Raw genomic sequence first — 17,376 nt, 5'->3', positions numbered from 1 at the left:
CATATGATTAACAAATCTGCTTTTATTAAATTAACTTGGCTTAGCCCTCTTTGATCTATGCCTTTTCCTCTTCCCTTACCAACCCAACATCAATTAATTTTTCTTCTTACCACTTGTTTGTTTCTCAATTACATTGCCAAATTCTATAATATACATTTATATGTTCACAATTCATTTTATACACATTTCTAAGAGGATTGTTGTTGCCTCTACCAGGATTATAGTTGGTAATTTGCAAAGTAAATGAAGTTGTCTGACAGTTTTAAGTCAATATTTTGATAGGGTATGAAGTTGATCCAAGATTATAATAGATAAAATTAAGTAACAGAGAAAGCTTGTCAAGATCTAATATTTTTAATTGATTCTATGATTTCTCGTTTGATGCCCACAAATCTATTAGTCGATTAGTGATTGGTTGATGCAACATCTCTTATTTGTTAAGGATGTTATCTGCACGTCTATTGAGTTGTTGAAAATTTCTCGAGTCATATTTAAGATCTTAATCTATTTTAGTAAGTGTTATATTTGCCAACAAAGTCTCCTCTCTTCAAATATAAGCTATAAAATATAATTAGTTTCACCAATATAATTTAATAAATTTTTGGTTGTATTCAATTGAATATATCTTGCCCTTGATGAAAAATCATAAAAATATTAATGATTTATTTTTTCCAAAATATACTTGTAGGTGATTAAGTAGATTAATTAATTCAAAGCTTGTTATTGCTAGTCAATCACTTTCCATGGCTTCCATGTGATAGATATTTTTGAGCATGTATGGGTTATGTCAACATCAGTTTTCATTAATAGTACCATTTAGGCCATAAGATTGTGAGTTTCCTCAAGCAAGAAAATGGTGTGACATCATATCTTCGTAATTTCATAAGAGAAAAGTGATACAAGAACAAATAAAATATTACCACCAAAAAACAAAAGAAAACACAACATCATCAAACCCATTCTTAATATGTGATATTTATTTTCCCTTGTGCATCTAGGACTCTGTTTAGTAACTTTTTTTTTTTTTGGTAAGCTAAGCAAAAAGTTTTTTAAAGTGAAAGTAGGAAGTGCACTTCATTCCCCCATTTTATTTTTATTCTTTTGCTCTTTGCATGCTTTCACCACAGCTTAAATCCTAAGTTCTTAGAGGTGGCAAATCGATGGAATTAGATTAGGCTCTTTTCAATTCAAATTATTGCGGATATAAATTCTAATTCGACTTTAATCATTTTGGATTATTATAAATTCATTTTTTTTTAGATTAAATAAGTTTTTAGCTCACTTTTTTTAAACTCGAATTTTTCATATTTTGACTTCTTTTTTAAATTTATCGAAAATTTTTGACCAGTATCAATAAGTCATTAGCCTTGATATTGTTAAATCATGGTTTTGTATTGATGGTGAAGTGAAGAGACCAAAGACAAGTTGCAAGTGGCTTAAAAGTGCCATTGTGGTCCATGAAGAAAACAAAGCCTAATTTTGAGGTTGAAAGAAAGGGGGTGAGGGAGGGGCAATTCAAAAGGAACATAAAGCTAGAAATGGGAAGTGGGGGACCAAAGCTACCATTGCTATAAATTCTCCAAGTTTTAGGCACATTCTCACCCTTTTTTTTTTTTTCTTCTTTTTTGAAAAGTTTTGATTTTCGATAATCATATTAAGTCATGATTATATTTTGAATCAAGTCATATTAGACCTTAAACAAAAGAATAAAATTCTGTCCATATTTTTTTAATCTAAAGACTCAAACCTAAGATTTTACTTAAAATATCGAATTTCTTTTACCTCTCAGATTAATAATACAAGTAATTCTCACTCTTTCAAAAGTTTATATCTTGTCAATTATTATTGTTTTATCAAATAACACATCCATCTCTACAACATTTGATTGAAAAGCCATGTAATAATAAAGGGGAAAAAAGGAAAAGAAAAGAAAGCATCTTCTTATTCAATGAAAGTAGGTTGCTTACCCCCTAATGATTCACATTTGAGCATTTCTCCAAAGAACCCAAAGCATTTTTTTTGCCCCAAAATTCCCTAATAATTGAACCAAATTAGATGCCCATTTTTACTCTCTCTCTCTTTTCCTTTTAACATTGCACGATTTGTTTGAAAAGAAATATACGTAGAGGAAAATTATTAAATACATTTGGTAACAACTTTCAAAAATAAGAATTATGGGAATTAAAATAATTTTAATTATTAAATCAAAGTAAATGGTTTTAAGTTTTAGATTTTATATTTAACTTGTTAAAATAAAATTAGAGCACACAAATTTTCTTTTTCCTTTTCCATTGTGCAATTTAAGTCTTAAAGATGAAAAAATTGTATAATCTTTATTTTTATATTTAATTTTGGCTTAAAATTGTAAAAAGTCTTCAACTTTGACAATTCAACTGTTAAAGTTAAAGGTTAAAGAGTATTTTTTTTATGCATTTTGACAATTTAAGTACCTAATTGAGTGCAAAAAGAAAGGGGGTTTAATTGCTTTTTTTGAAAAAATTAAGGGTCTTTTGATGCATTTTAAAAGTTCAAGTACCCAATCCAGCGCAAAAAAAAAAGGGGTTGAATTACTTTTTTGAAAAAATTAAGAGCCTTTTACACCATTAAACCTTAATTTTTTTTAAAATATTTTCTCACCTTGCATTTTACTATTATTTTATTTTATAAAAGAAATTGGTTCTTTTCATCATGCATTTAGTATTTTTTTTTTATCATGTTTCAATACAAGTTTTTTTGTAGTATTTTATAATTTGATGGTTATTCAATTATGAATATAATTAAGTGAAAATAGGATGAATGAGAAATTTTGACAGATTATTTATTTATATCACATAATCTTTTAAGATTGGGCGTTGTAATTTTTATTTGAATACAAAATTTAAAGTTTAGAATAATTTAATTTTGATTCTCATTCTCATTTAAAATATAATAAACACTAATTAAGTTGTAATAAAATGTTTAAAAGTGATTATGGATAAGGAAGTGAGATGGATTTGGTGTTGGTGGGCCTAACCAATCTCTAATTGGGGATATTTTCACAAGTTGTTGTGAAGAAAAGGCCATGGTTTAAGAAATGCGCAGTTTCCTTTTCATCCTAACTCTGCTCTTCCAATTAGTTTCTTCTTTTTCAAAATCCCAAACTGTGTTGTCTATTATCTCTTGTGAAAATCATTTAGATTTATTTTAATGGCCTTTTAATTTTTATATTTTAAATAAAACATTACACCGACTTTTTAAACAAATTCGGTAAACATACCACTAGGAGAGAGCAGTTGATTAGTTGAGATAATAAAATATTGACCTAACCAAACCAACTTAATATCGATTGATTAAGTTGATTCAATGTTTATAATATTCGATTTTGAGTATAAATATTGATATAATTGTAAATTGTAACTTCAAATATATATATATATATATATATATAAAAGGATGGTGCAAAGGGATAGGCTCCTCCCAAGAATAGTCCATTTTATTTTAGTTTCTTTAAAATTTAAAATTATAAATCAATATAATGATAAATTTACACTTTGATTCTCTTAAAATAATAATTTTAATCATCTACAAAATCGAATTAAGCATCATAATTAACTTGACTAAAAGCCATTTGTTAAGTCGGTTTAATCTAATTTTTACTCACCCCGCTCATATTTAATAGCAATTCCTTTTTAACAGAAAATACTAATAGTATCGATGAATGAACTAAATAATTTAAATAAAAATATAGTTTCTAACTTTTTTTTAATTTCAAATTTTCCTAAATATATATAGTAATTAAAGGATAAAATGCTAATTGACTTAAACTTCAACCCTTACCAACTTCATCTCTTTTCCTCTTTTAGATACTAACTCTTTTGACTAAAAACTTCTAACATATATTAGTATTACCATAAGGATAAACTATAAAAATAGTCACTTTTGTTTGCCTTAGATTACATTTTAGTCACTTATGCTTGAAATGTTACGTTTTAGTCACTTACGTTATCGTTTTATTACGAAGTGACCACTCTACTGTTAAACTCTGTCATCTCCCTAACGCAAACCTACGTGGTAGTCTAAATGGGTTTTAAATGCCAACTTAGATGTCTAGTTGTTGTGATGAAAATAGGTTTTTAATTTTGACTGCCATGTAAGACATCCAAGTTGGCATTTAAAACCCATTTGGACTGTCATGTAGGATCACCATTAGGGAGGTAACGAAGCTTAACGGTAAAGTGACCACTTCGTAACAAAACGATAACGTAAGTGACTAAAATGTAGCATTTTAAACATAAGTGACTAAAATGTAATATGAGGCAAACAAAAGTGACTGTTTTTATAGATTACCCATTACCAAAATTACACTAAATTTTCCAATTAAATTTTAGTTCGATTGGTATGGGTATTATTCTCAATACAGAAGGACGTAGATTCGAGTATACTAAAACGTTTTATCCTTCTATTTATGAGTTGGGATGGAGTTATGAGTAGTTCTAACCATTATGTAAAAGAAACAAATATATTCAGAACCTATAATATTATTGTTAAAGAAGAATTCCATTAAATTTGAGTTATTTACTTAACATGCATATATAAATAAATATATGTGGTTTCATAAAGGACAGTCTTCACCATTAACAGGTGCACAATGAGTAACTTTATCATTCATGATCCTAAATTAAAATGAAAAACATTATTATAATATTCAAAAGATTTGACGACAGAAGATAAGATAAGACAAAAGCAAAGACAAGCCTTACATTAGACTTTTCATACTATACCATAAATAACATCATTATTAATCTTCTCTTTAACATCAAATTAATAAATGTTGGACCCACGTTTTTTATATTATATAGTATATAGTAAAACAAGTCATCCACATAATAATAAAATGCACATTTTTTTAAAAATTAATTAATTAAGAAGATTGTATTAAAAGAAAATAAACTAGTTATTAAATTATGAGCAAGTTTTCGTTTGGTTATTTAATTAAAAGAAGTTATAATTAAATTATTTAGAAGTTTTCATTTAAGTCATTGAACCACTTAAAAGTTTCTATTTAAATCATTGGGTTGTTTTTTTTTTTAAGTTTTGTCATCTAGATCTAAGCGACGATTTGACGATTAATATGATAGATTAGTACCCATCAATGAGTAGAAGAACATACCTTAGATCCAAATCGATCTGATAGTCAGTGTCAGATATTAGGAAAAAAATGTTTGAATTTTGGTTCACAGATTTATGATATCCAAAATTGTTTCATGAAAAAAAAACCAAATTATAAAAGAGAGCTTTTGATTGATGTAAGCAGTGCGGATAGAGAAGTCATATAGCATTGATTTTAAAAGCCCGGTGACTTAAATAAAAACTTTGAATAGTTCAATGACAAAATTGTAACATTTTTTAGTTAAGTGACCAACACAAAAATTTGCCTATAATTTAATAACTAACAGTGTAGTTTACTCTAAAAAAAACACAGGTTTAATTTGAAGCCTATATCTGTTAATCCTTAAATTTAATGTCATAAGTCAACCCAATATTTAAATTTTCATAATTAGATTTTTAATATTGAATTTTTCTTTCACCAACATGATAACTTTTTGACATGCTATAGACAAATGACAAGATTTTACTATTTTTAATATGATGTGTTTACCTATGTAATTTCTTTTTACTCACAATTTAAACTAATTTTTCTTTTTTTAAAAACAAATTTCATACATGTAATATTATTAGTTCCGAACATATATTTTATTATTTGTTATATGTTATTTTTAAATATATACTTATATTATAAATGTGTGATTTCTCCATGCTAGTTTATGTTAAATATATCCTTAAATATATACGTGTACAATAGGTATACTAGTTTATGTTAAGTCCATGGTTGAATTGGTGTAATAAGTTAACTAGACATCAACTCAATTAATAAATTATTAAAATACCATTTATATAAGTTATATTATTATAAGGGTGTTTTTGTCTTTCTACTTTTTATATACATAAGCAATAAAAGTCAATCATAATAATAAAATTTGATCTCATGACATAATCTTGTACCTCCCATCAATGTCTTACACTTGAAATCTATCGATATTGTCTTGAAACTAGAAAAAAATAAAACTAATTAAAATTAATTATTAGGAAAGTTTGATAATATATATGGACTATTTATGATATTTGCCCATTTTTAATTCTAAACAATATTATTCTACCATTTTACTAATTAATCTACAACCTCAATTGTTTTGCTAATTAATCTTTTTATTTCATATATATATATATATATATATAGAAAAAAATCTCAGTTGTCTAGTGTATTTTTATTAAAATTTGTTTTTCTAATATAAGTTTTTTTTCCTTTTTCAAAGTTTAAACATAATGCAAGAACACAAAGAGGTTTTCTAATTATGTTGTTGTTTGTGGAGTTTAATATCTTAATTAAATTTAAATGGTATTCAATAAAAAATATTTTTCTAATAATTTTGTTATATACAATTTTATTGCAATCTATTTTAACATGAATTTAACTCAGTATAAAATTAAATTTAACCCAATTTAATTTTATTATAAAGAGTCAATAATTGAAACAATTTAATCTAAATCTAAAATTGATCAATCCCTCAAAAATAATTTGAACTCAAAATACTTAAAACTCAAATAATTTAAACAAAAACTAACGAAATCACAATGACCTAAACAAATAATTTAAAATGACTTAATCCCAAAGCGGTCAAAATTTAAGGTGTGTTTAGTATTACTTCTAAGAAGCATTTTTGAGATAAAAGCATTCTTAAACAAGTTACTTTTTAGAAAAAGAACTTCTCATAAATAAAAAATTAGTCTAAAAGCATTTTTTGAGAAATTAAAATTTTAGTTTCTCTTTAAAAGTATTTTTTTAAGAAACATTTTAAACTAAGCCTTACAAAACTCAAGCTTCAAATTCAAGGACCCAAACTTAAAACAACTATAAATTATTCGTTACCCAAATCTAAAATTAATCAAAATAAATTTAAAACCTAAATTTATTAGATCCAAAACATCTCAACTTACTCAATTAGATAAAATTCTCACTATTATTTATTGATTGTTTTTTTTTTGAACAAAATTTATTGATTGTTTTATTTCTGAAATAAATTTATTGTTTTTTAAATTTGTATATTTTTAGGAAGGATTTTATTTGATTATCGAAATTACTAGAACATCATTACCATAAAGCGTGTGGGTCCATGCAAGTGATTGACAATGGATAAGCGTGACGACTTCCTATTGGTTGATGTTGACTGCCACGTCATTTCTGCGTTAAGGATGCTCCACGATACCTAGGCCGGGTTGCACCTACTCTTTACGTTTCGACACGTGTTCGTTAATAAACCATTCACTAACTATTCGGACAGCTTGATGTTGTCCCGAAAGTTTCACTCCTCCAAAAGTTTTTTCTTGGGTTAATATGTTTTCTGGTACCTGTTTTTGGTTATAATGTTCAATTTGGTACACGAGTTTTTTCCCAATTTAGCACCCGAGTTTGGCTTAATGTTCAAATTGTTACTTGAGTTTTTCTTTGTCCCAATTAATCACCTGAGTTTCACTTCAATATTCAATTTTGATACCTGAGTTTTTTTTTGTCCTAATTAAGTACATATGATATTTTTACTGGAGCATACTATCAAATGTTAATTGGCTACATAATGATATTTGGTCTGGATATTAAATTGAGTATTGAAGCTAAACTTAGGTACCAAATAATATATTGAACCTTTTTTCTTTTGTCTTATACTTTTTCGTAATTATATTGGATCTCAGTTAAATTTGTACGTCAAATGCTAAAAGTGAGGCAAACCCTTTAAATTTTAAAACCCACAAGTTTCAAACCCTTATCACTTGGTCCAACAAGTATTGTTCAATGTCTTGTATAAACCATGTGCAATGCTTTCTTTTCAATGATAAAATAAGAAATAAAAACGATGTTAACAAAAGTTGAGATTTTAAGTGATTAGGTTTGAGTTTCCAAAGTTATTTTGATCCAATGTAAGTTATAGTTATGTTTGTGTTATACTTTGTAATATTTAATTCTACCTATAATGTATAAACTTTGTAGTTCATACCCTTATACAATTTGATGTAATCACCCTAGGAATTATAATTAACTACACTTGATGTTATAAATTTTAAAACTATACATTAACTTTAATTAAATGTATAATGATACACAAGTTTAGATTTTTGAAGTCCCTGACAACCAATGTGCACTGTTTTAAATATATTTATTGTATATATAAATAATTAAATTTAAAAAATTTAGATTTATATATATTATAAATTTGTATAATTGAATCACAATAAAACTTTCATACGTATAATTGAATAAAAAGAAGAGATTTATGCGTATCATTGACCTAAATTAATGTCCATATATGAACATTACACGTTAAATTAAAATTCATATATAATTTTAATATTTATTTCTATAATATATAAAAGTTGAAGTAGAAGGAAGAAGGGTTCTCAGGATGAGCTAAAATTATTAATAATTACCATAGTACCATCACAAATAATACATGTCCAAATAAATATAATTAGAATCAATTTAATATAAAATACAATCAAACTAAAAATTAGAATAAACCTATATAGAGACCATATATAATGGAATTGAAACCCAAAATAAATCTTAAAAATTTACGTATGACAAGATTCAAAACTAAACGCTCAAAGTACTAAACCCTTAACATTTATCAACACTATCTAGATATCATTCACTATGGTAACATGTATTTATAATGTCATTTTTTTTTCTTTTACTTTTAAAGATAGAGAACTAAAGCACCAAAAAGACGTCACAAATAATGTATACGTCGACAATATTCGTAACATCTAAAACAAAAACAGGTGATGAATTGTGGCAAAGGCATCACGGTGGAAGCAAAACACATGAGGGGAGTTTTTTTTTTTTTTTTATCATAAACAGAGCAACTGAAATTAGTTAGCAAAAGTGTCATGATACATCACTTCCGCCACAGCCTCGACATGCATAATAGGATTAAATAGTCTGGAGGTTGTTGAGAAACAACAAAATAAGAAGTAGACTAAGAGGAATTCGGCTGAGGAGGATTTGAAAATTTGCTTCCAAGTCCTGCAACTGCATTCGCACAACGGTTACCTTCCCTAAATGTGTGCTTAAGCTGGTGCTGATGGAATTGATCAAGTAAGGTCTTGCATTCAAGGATCAATGTAAATAGCAAAGGGTTAGAGATATTATGATTACAAATAAGGCTAATACCACTTGTAGCATCCGCCTCGACTACAAGATTTTCAATATTAGCATCCTTAACTAACTTTAGACCATCCGAGAGCGCCCAAAGTTCATCTTGAACACTCATAGTCGACGGAATATGTCTATAGGCCCAGTAATCTACTCCTCATGTAACGAGCTAATTTTAGCTAATGTTAAAAAATACAGTTTCGAAGCCAGATTTCATAGAACAAGTTCATTGGATTATTAATCAAGAAGTTATCATGTTAAGTATGAAATTATAATATTGATTTATTAATTGATTCAATCAAGAAAGTTGTTAATTATAGTACAAGAACTAAATTGCAAAGTGGTTGCACAAGTCATATGTGATTTAGGAAATGGATGAAGCCTTAAGTAGCAGTTGAACCATGGACCCTAATGGAATAAAACCATCACTAAGATATGGCTTGTGGCGGCCATTCATTTATACTAAATTATGTTATATTAGATCATAGCCATTGGATTAATCCTAATTAAAGGTTAATTAATTTTCTAATTATATATATAGAAAGTTAGTGGGGAGAAAACTAAGTCGTCGTCATCATCATCATCATTTGTTTTCGTCCATAGCTATGAAAGAAAAAGATTTTCTAAGTTTCCTATACATTGTTGATTATAATTAGCAAGGTGAATAAGCTTTTTTCCTTTAATATCTTTATAGATTTTTCATGTGGGAACCTTATTTTATTTAACCCATTGATTATTTATTGCTATTATGTGAGTTGGTTCAAGATGCCATTGTTGAATTCATGATGAAATGGAAGCTTGAATATCATGGATTGTTGAGAATTAAGTTAGTTTATGTTAAGTTCATGTTAGAAATGTAGTGGGAAGTGTTGATTTAAGCTTGAATTGAGTTTAAGTTATATAGCTAATTATGTGTTATTAGGGACCAATATGTAAAGAATAAAATTTGTTGGAAATAAATTTTATAAATTGATAGTTTGAAGTCCCTGGTGAATAAATACATAATCAGATTTAGATCCAATTAGGTAGATTATGAAATACGAGCATTTTAGACATTAGGGTTCAAAAGGGGACTTAATTATAAAGTTTGCATTCATGAAAGATTGTTGACTATGCTTTTGTTAATGTGAACTAATACCATTTTCGTAATTGAATTATAGATCATAGCTAAAAACGACGCTAGTGTTGGAAAAAAAATCCGGTTTGAAAATAAATTTCTTGCACAACGAAAAATAATTTTTTTGAAAAACAAGCCGATTTGTGATATTTATATCAATAAACTCTTTACTGAAATCGCACCTGTGTTTTTGGCTAGACAAATCATTGTCATTTTCGTCTTAAAATCTGGAGACACTACCTTTATGGTGAGAAGTGTACTATTTACACGGATCACAAAAGTCTCAAATATCTCACAAAAAGGAGCTTAACTTGAGGCAGTGCAGGTGGATTGAATTGTTAAAAGACTACAATTGCACGAATGAGTATCACCCTGGGAAAGCTAATGTAGTGGTCGATGCTTTGAGCAGAAGGGCAAGGACGAATTTGAGGGCAATGTTTGCTCGTTTAAGTTTGTCCGATGATGGGGGTATTTTGGCTGAGTTGCAAGTAAAGCCTATTTGGCTTTAGGAAAACAAAGATAAACAAGTTTGGATGAATCTTTAGCACTTTGATTTAAAACAAGTTGAGGATGGGTCGATTGAGGACTTTGGGATTAATTCCAATGGAATTTTGTGCTTTATAGGCAATTATTGTATACCGAACAATCAGATTTTGAGATGACCTATACTACAGGAAGCACATAGTAGCCCATATGCTATGCATTCTGGTAGTACTAAGATGTATCGTAACTTAAGAGAAGTGTACTGGTGGCCAAGTCTTAAACGGGAGCTAAGTCAGTTGGTGTTAAAATGTTTGACTTTCCAATAAGTTAAGGCTGAGCATCAGTTTCCATCGGGGTTATTACTGTTGATTCGTATTTCGGAATAGAAGTGGGAAAGAATGACAATGAATTTTGTTAGTGGGTTTCCCTTAATACCTACTAAGAAAGATTTAGTTTGGGTCATAGTGGATAAATTGACAAATTCCGCCCATTTTATTCCTGTCCGCACTGATTATTCTCTTCAGAAGCTAGCTAAGCTTTATATTTCGAAGATAGTGAGACTGCACAGTGTGCTAGTGTCAATTATTTCAGATCGAGATTCTCGTTTTATGTCTCGATTTTGGAAGAAATTGTACGAGGCTTTGGGTACTGGATTAGACTTCAGTACGACTTTTCATCCGCAGCCTGATAGTCAGTTAGAGAGATTCATTCAAATTCAGGAGGATATGTTGAAAAGGTGTGTGATTGACTTTTAGGGTAGTTGGGGGGAGCATCTACTGATGGTGGAGTTCGCCTATAATAATAACTTTCAATCAAGTATCCAAATGACACCTTACGAGGCTTTTTACGGTCGCAGATGTCATTCGCCTTTATGTTGGACTGAGTTGGATGAGAAGAAGTTATTGGGTCCAGAGCTAGTTTCGGAGATTGAGGATAAAATTTGGTTAATTCGAAATAGGTTGAAGGCAGCTTCTGACAGATAGAAGTCATATGCTGACTTAAAGTGTAAGAACACTAAATTCAATGTAGGTGATTGGGTTTTTATTAAAGTCTCCCCATGAAAGAAGGTTTTGAGATTCGATCGAAAGGGAAAGTTGAGCCTTAAGTTCATTAGTCCTTATTGGGTGCTTAAAAGAATTGTTCCTGTGGCATATCGGCTTTAATTGCCACCTGAGTTTGTAATACCCCTTACCCGTATTCGTCGCTGGAATAGGGTACGAGACATTACCAGATTTTACCAAATAAATTTATAATTATTACGAGTTAAATACTATTCATTTATCGAAACAAGTCATGACTTTCCTTGGATAGGCCTCCGAAGCACAAAACATACATCGGGACCAAACCGGTATTAAATCGAAACCATAAGAAATTTTTCGCAAAATCCCAAAGTTTTTTTTTGAACTCAATATAATCCCTTTATAAATATCTAATCTTCCCTGCAATTTTAAACCGAGACCAATCCAACACAACCAATCCATTTCAACATATTTTCAAGATAGATTTAACATATTCATAAGATAACCTCATCACATACCAAAACCAAAATTTGTTAGCCATACGAATGGCTAACCTTACATTCATTTCACATTAACATTTACTTTACTAGCTTATACATGCCATTGATTTCCAAAATAAAGTTTCTTTATATACTGAGATCTTGAGGTTGATAGTGTGATGCGTCTCCGACCAAATCCAACCTCCGAGCTCTTAACAGTACAACATAGGGGAAAAGGAAACAGGGTAAGCACTTTGTGCTTAGTAAGCTCATGTAACAAGAATTATACTTACCTAATATTTTCAATACAATGCAATAAACATTCATACATCCATTCAATGCATTATTCCCTTAACATGCACAAACTCATCATTCAAGTTAGTTCAATAATTTTCATGTACCAATAATATATATACCATGATTGATGAGCTCATCAATACCATGATTTCCATTCCCTTGTTATTTTTCCATATTTATCCCGTTGAATTTCTCAGAATTTCGATGGATTTTCAGAGGTACACTTTAGTGTACAAATCCAGGTCCGTCAATTCATATTCATGTGCACACATTTCCATTTCAGAGAGCACACTCCCACGAAACTCATCCTTATAGCGGGATTACCAGTCCAGGCTAAATCCCTTGTAATATAAACTCATAGAGTATTGTCGGGATTACCAGTCCAGGCTAAATCCCCTGTAATGACAATTACTCTAATGAGCTTGGATTTGAATTACCAGTCTAGGCTAATTTCAGACCCTAATTCGGATTACCCGTCTGGGCTAAATCCATTTTCCACATATTCTTTGAGAGGGCTATATTAGGATAGGATCACCCGTCCGGGCTAGATCCTTTTTACCGTCAATTCCTTTTTAGATATCCATCGAATTTTCCTTTCATTCAACCGGGATTTATTTTCTTTTTTCATCAAGAATATCAATACTTCATCAATTATCATACAATAAACATCCAAATCATATTCACATCAAGAAAAATATATTTCAAGCATTTAAGAATATAATTCAAGTTACATGAACTTACCTCGATACTTGTTCGTATGCAAAAATCTACTGACCCCGAACTTTTTCTTTTCCTCGATCTAGCTTCGTATTTGAATTTTCTTAATTTAAATAAATAAATTTAATCATTAATCTAATACATTTCATGTTCATATGTAACATTCTCTATAATTCCATTATTATTTATAGTGCATTCAAAGCTGTCTCACTGAGTCATAGTCACTAAATTATTTATATCTTGAGCTACGGAACTCCAAATTAAGATCCGGTAATTTTCCCCTAAACTAGACTCACATATATCTTACCATAAAATTTTCAGAATTTTTGGTTTAGCCAATAAGTAAAGTTTATTCTTTAAAGTTTCCCCTATTTCACTGTTCGATAGTTCCGACCCCTCTTCACTAAAAATTAATTATCTAATTGTAAAGAATTCGGATGATGTTTTTGTTTATTTCTTTTAAAAATAGACTCATTAATGATTTTAAACATATAAATTTAAGCCCCTAATTATTTTTCTCCAATTTTGGATGATTTTCCAAAGTCAGAAAAGGGGCACCCGAATTCATTCTGATCTTATCTCACAAAATCTATAATATCTCATGATTTACAATTCCATTGCTTACACTGTTTCTTTTATAAGAAACTAGGCTCAGTAAGCTTCAATTTCATATTTTATTCATTCTCTAATTCGATATCTACAATTTTTGGTGATTTTTCAAATTTAGACTACTGCTGCTGTCCAAAACTGTTTTAGTGCATGATGTTAATTACATTTTTCCCTAAGCTTTCAATAAATGATAATTTCATCCCTGCTCAATTAACCTCTCAATTGAGCTGATTTTTCTCAATTAACACTTTATTATATCACTTTAAACTACTTTATAACCTTTGAAATCAGAATTTTAGCACTAGACTTTAATTCCAAACTTTTTCACAATTAGGTCCTACAAATTAATTTCTATTGAAATTACCTAATAAAATCATCTCAAAAACAAATTAAAGCTTCAATTTCATGCTATTTCATCATAAAATTACAGAACTCAACCATAGTGACTTTCAATTTCATCCATGAAATCAAAAACTAATGAATTTAGTAATAGGACCTAGTTGTAAAAGTCTTAGAAACACAAAAATTACAAGAAAAAAGCGAGGATTAACTCACTTGGTGCAAAAATTTTGAAGTACCAGCTTGAATAAACCCTTAGGACATTTTTGGCTGTTGATAATGAAGAAAATATGAAGAGAATTCTAGATATTCCAATTTGGTCCCATTTTTATGTTAGTAAAATTTGTTATTTTCCCATTTTACCCTCATTTCACTAGTTCTCCTGATTTTTCTCAGCTTATGCCGCCCAAAATATCTCCTTTTGGCTTATTTACAATTTATGTCCCTCCTCATTTAACAATTGAACTATTAATCCTTTTAGTAACTTTTACACCTTTTTCAATTTAGTCCTTTTCACTTAATTAACTACCCAAACGTAGAAATTTTCTAACAAAATTTTACTACCATATTACTAACACTTCATAAATGTTTATAAAAATATTTTCGACTTGATTTTACGAGATCGAGGTCTCGATACCTTGTTTTTACCCAATTCTTCAATAATTTCTTTTTCTAACTAACCACTAAATCGGTAAAATTTTTCTATCGATATTTTCATACGATTTTCCTATCATATCAATATTCATGCAAAAATATTTAAAATGAATTTCTCTTTAAATCAGATTTGTGGTTACGAAATCACTATTCTGATAACCTTAAATTTAGGCCATTACAGAGTTGGACCACATTCACGATGTGTTTCATGTCTTGATGTTGAGATAGTATCGATCTGATCCCTTGCATGTAGTTCAAGTTAAAGAGATCGAAGTTAGTTTTGATTTTACATTTGAGGAAGAGCCTATTCGAATTTTAGATCGTGAGGTTAAAGTTTTGAGGAGGAAGAGAATTCCTTTAGTCAAGGTACTTTGGAGAAACCATGGCATCAAGGAGGCTACCTAGGAGTTGGAGGACTCAATTCGGCTTCAGTATCCTCACTTTTTTGAAATAGGTAAATTTTGAGGTTGAAATTTCTTGAAGGGGAAAAGATGTAAAATCCCAAATTTTAGATTAAAAGAATGTGAAATCATTTTAAAGATGAGTAACTGGCCTAGTGGTTAAAAAAAATAAGGAAGCAAGGTAATTAGGTCAAAGTCTTAAGTTCAAATCCCTTCCCTTGCAAAATATTTAAATTTTGCTAAAATTTTTCCTTCTCCTTATTTTTGTGCCGCCCATACCTATTAAAACGAGCTATAAATACCAATTTTATTTTCTATTCAACCTTTATTCATTACTCTTCAGCCTTAGTCACCTCTTCTCTTTCCTCTCATATTTTCCTCTTCAATTTTTCTCTTTTTATTCCCTAGTGTGTCATCTCCCAATCACTTAGCTCCATCGCCCTTTTCCCTTCATTAACGACGAATTTTTACACCATTCTCCTCTCTTTTCTTCTCTTTTCTCATATTTTTCCAGCATTAAATCTGATATTTTCAACACTCAAAATTTGTCTCTATTGTTTCCATGAAGATCCCCATTGCCGACTCCTTTATCTTGCTAGAGTAAGTGCCTTTATTTTTCATTTTATTATTGAATATTTTTATAAAATACCCAATTTTCCAATATGGAATTTTAAAGGTTTTTAAGTATTTAAATTCTGAATTTCTAGCCTTTAAACCCAATTTTATTAAGCCCCAAAACAACCCCAATTTTGGTCGCCAATGGTGGTGGTGCACCGCTCCTAAACCCTTCAATAGGGGATATTATTTTCATTATTCTTGTCTCTTATTTCCAACAATATTTGGCTCTCTTAAAACCCTTCCTAATCATCCTTTAATCATATGTTACTTAGGAAAATTTAGTCTTGATTGTTTGACAACTCAGATCTAACAAATCGGGAAGCATAAGCGGTTGGTTGTGGGATAATGCGTAGTTTTGACTTGACTATTGAGGATTGTGTTAATTGATTAGATTAAGGTTTTCATTGATTGTTTAGCTATTGATTTTTCAGTATTTTATCGTGTTAGGTGCTGACTTAAACGGCTTGAACCAACAATGAAGCCATTAGACGTTCGCGCATACCTTTTTGCGTTAAATCACTGTAAGTAGCCTAGTTGATTTGGATCTGAAAATTTTTATGGTAATACTGATTGATTAAACCCTTAATGAGGTGTTATAAGGTTGTTTTGAAGCGTCCTAACTCGATAAAACATTTTTTTAATTTAGGTTTGATTTAATATATTAAGGAGAAATCGTGGGTTTCGCAAATAATGCTGCAGTAGTGCGAAAATAAGGTGTGGGTCCTAACCTGTTAACTTGAATGCTTTAATAATATTTTTAATGTTATAAAAAATGATTAAGCTTGTTGGTCGGGCTTATTTAAATGAGTAAGTGAATGAATTTCAAGTGGTCGAATTAGGTACGTATCGAGCCTTAGTTAAATGGCATGATTGCAAATTTGCATGGTTGATTGGTTATTTGAATGATTGGTATTGGTATGACATGTGTGTTTTGGGTATGTAATGTATGTTGGTTGTATGTATAGCATGTATTAAATTTGAAATAAATATTGAATGCATGAAATCTTTGTTTAGGGTGAAATACTATGAAACGTACTAAATGCAAAACTGCTATACATGCACTGGAAAATTTCCTAAAATGATAATGAATAATGGTATGTTAGAATATCACTATGTTGACAATGAAATGAAATTCTTGATAAGTGAACGTTATAATGAGTGCATATAAATTATGCTACTGAAATGAAAACATATGAAATGTGCATTTGATTGAAATTCGTATGCCATATATTATGTGCATGGGGTGGGATTATGAGGTTGATGGAGGAGTTTCATAGAGTAATGGCGGCATATGAAGTCCGCATATATGTTGTCAGTGCATTGTACCTGGAGTAATGAGGAGAACAACGATTATATCTCATTTTATTTTAAATGACAGTATATCTACATTATGTAGAAT

Source organism: Gossypium raimondii, chromosome 6 (assembly GCF_025698545.1).
Source record: "Gossypium raimondii isolate GPD5lz chromosome 6, ASM2569854v1, whole genome shotgun sequence".
In the NCBI taxonomy this organism is placed as follows: domain Eukaryota; kingdom Viridiplantae; phylum Streptophyta; class Magnoliopsida; order Malvales; family Malvaceae; genus Gossypium; species Gossypium raimondii.
This window is presented reverse-complemented; position numbering follows the sequence as displayed.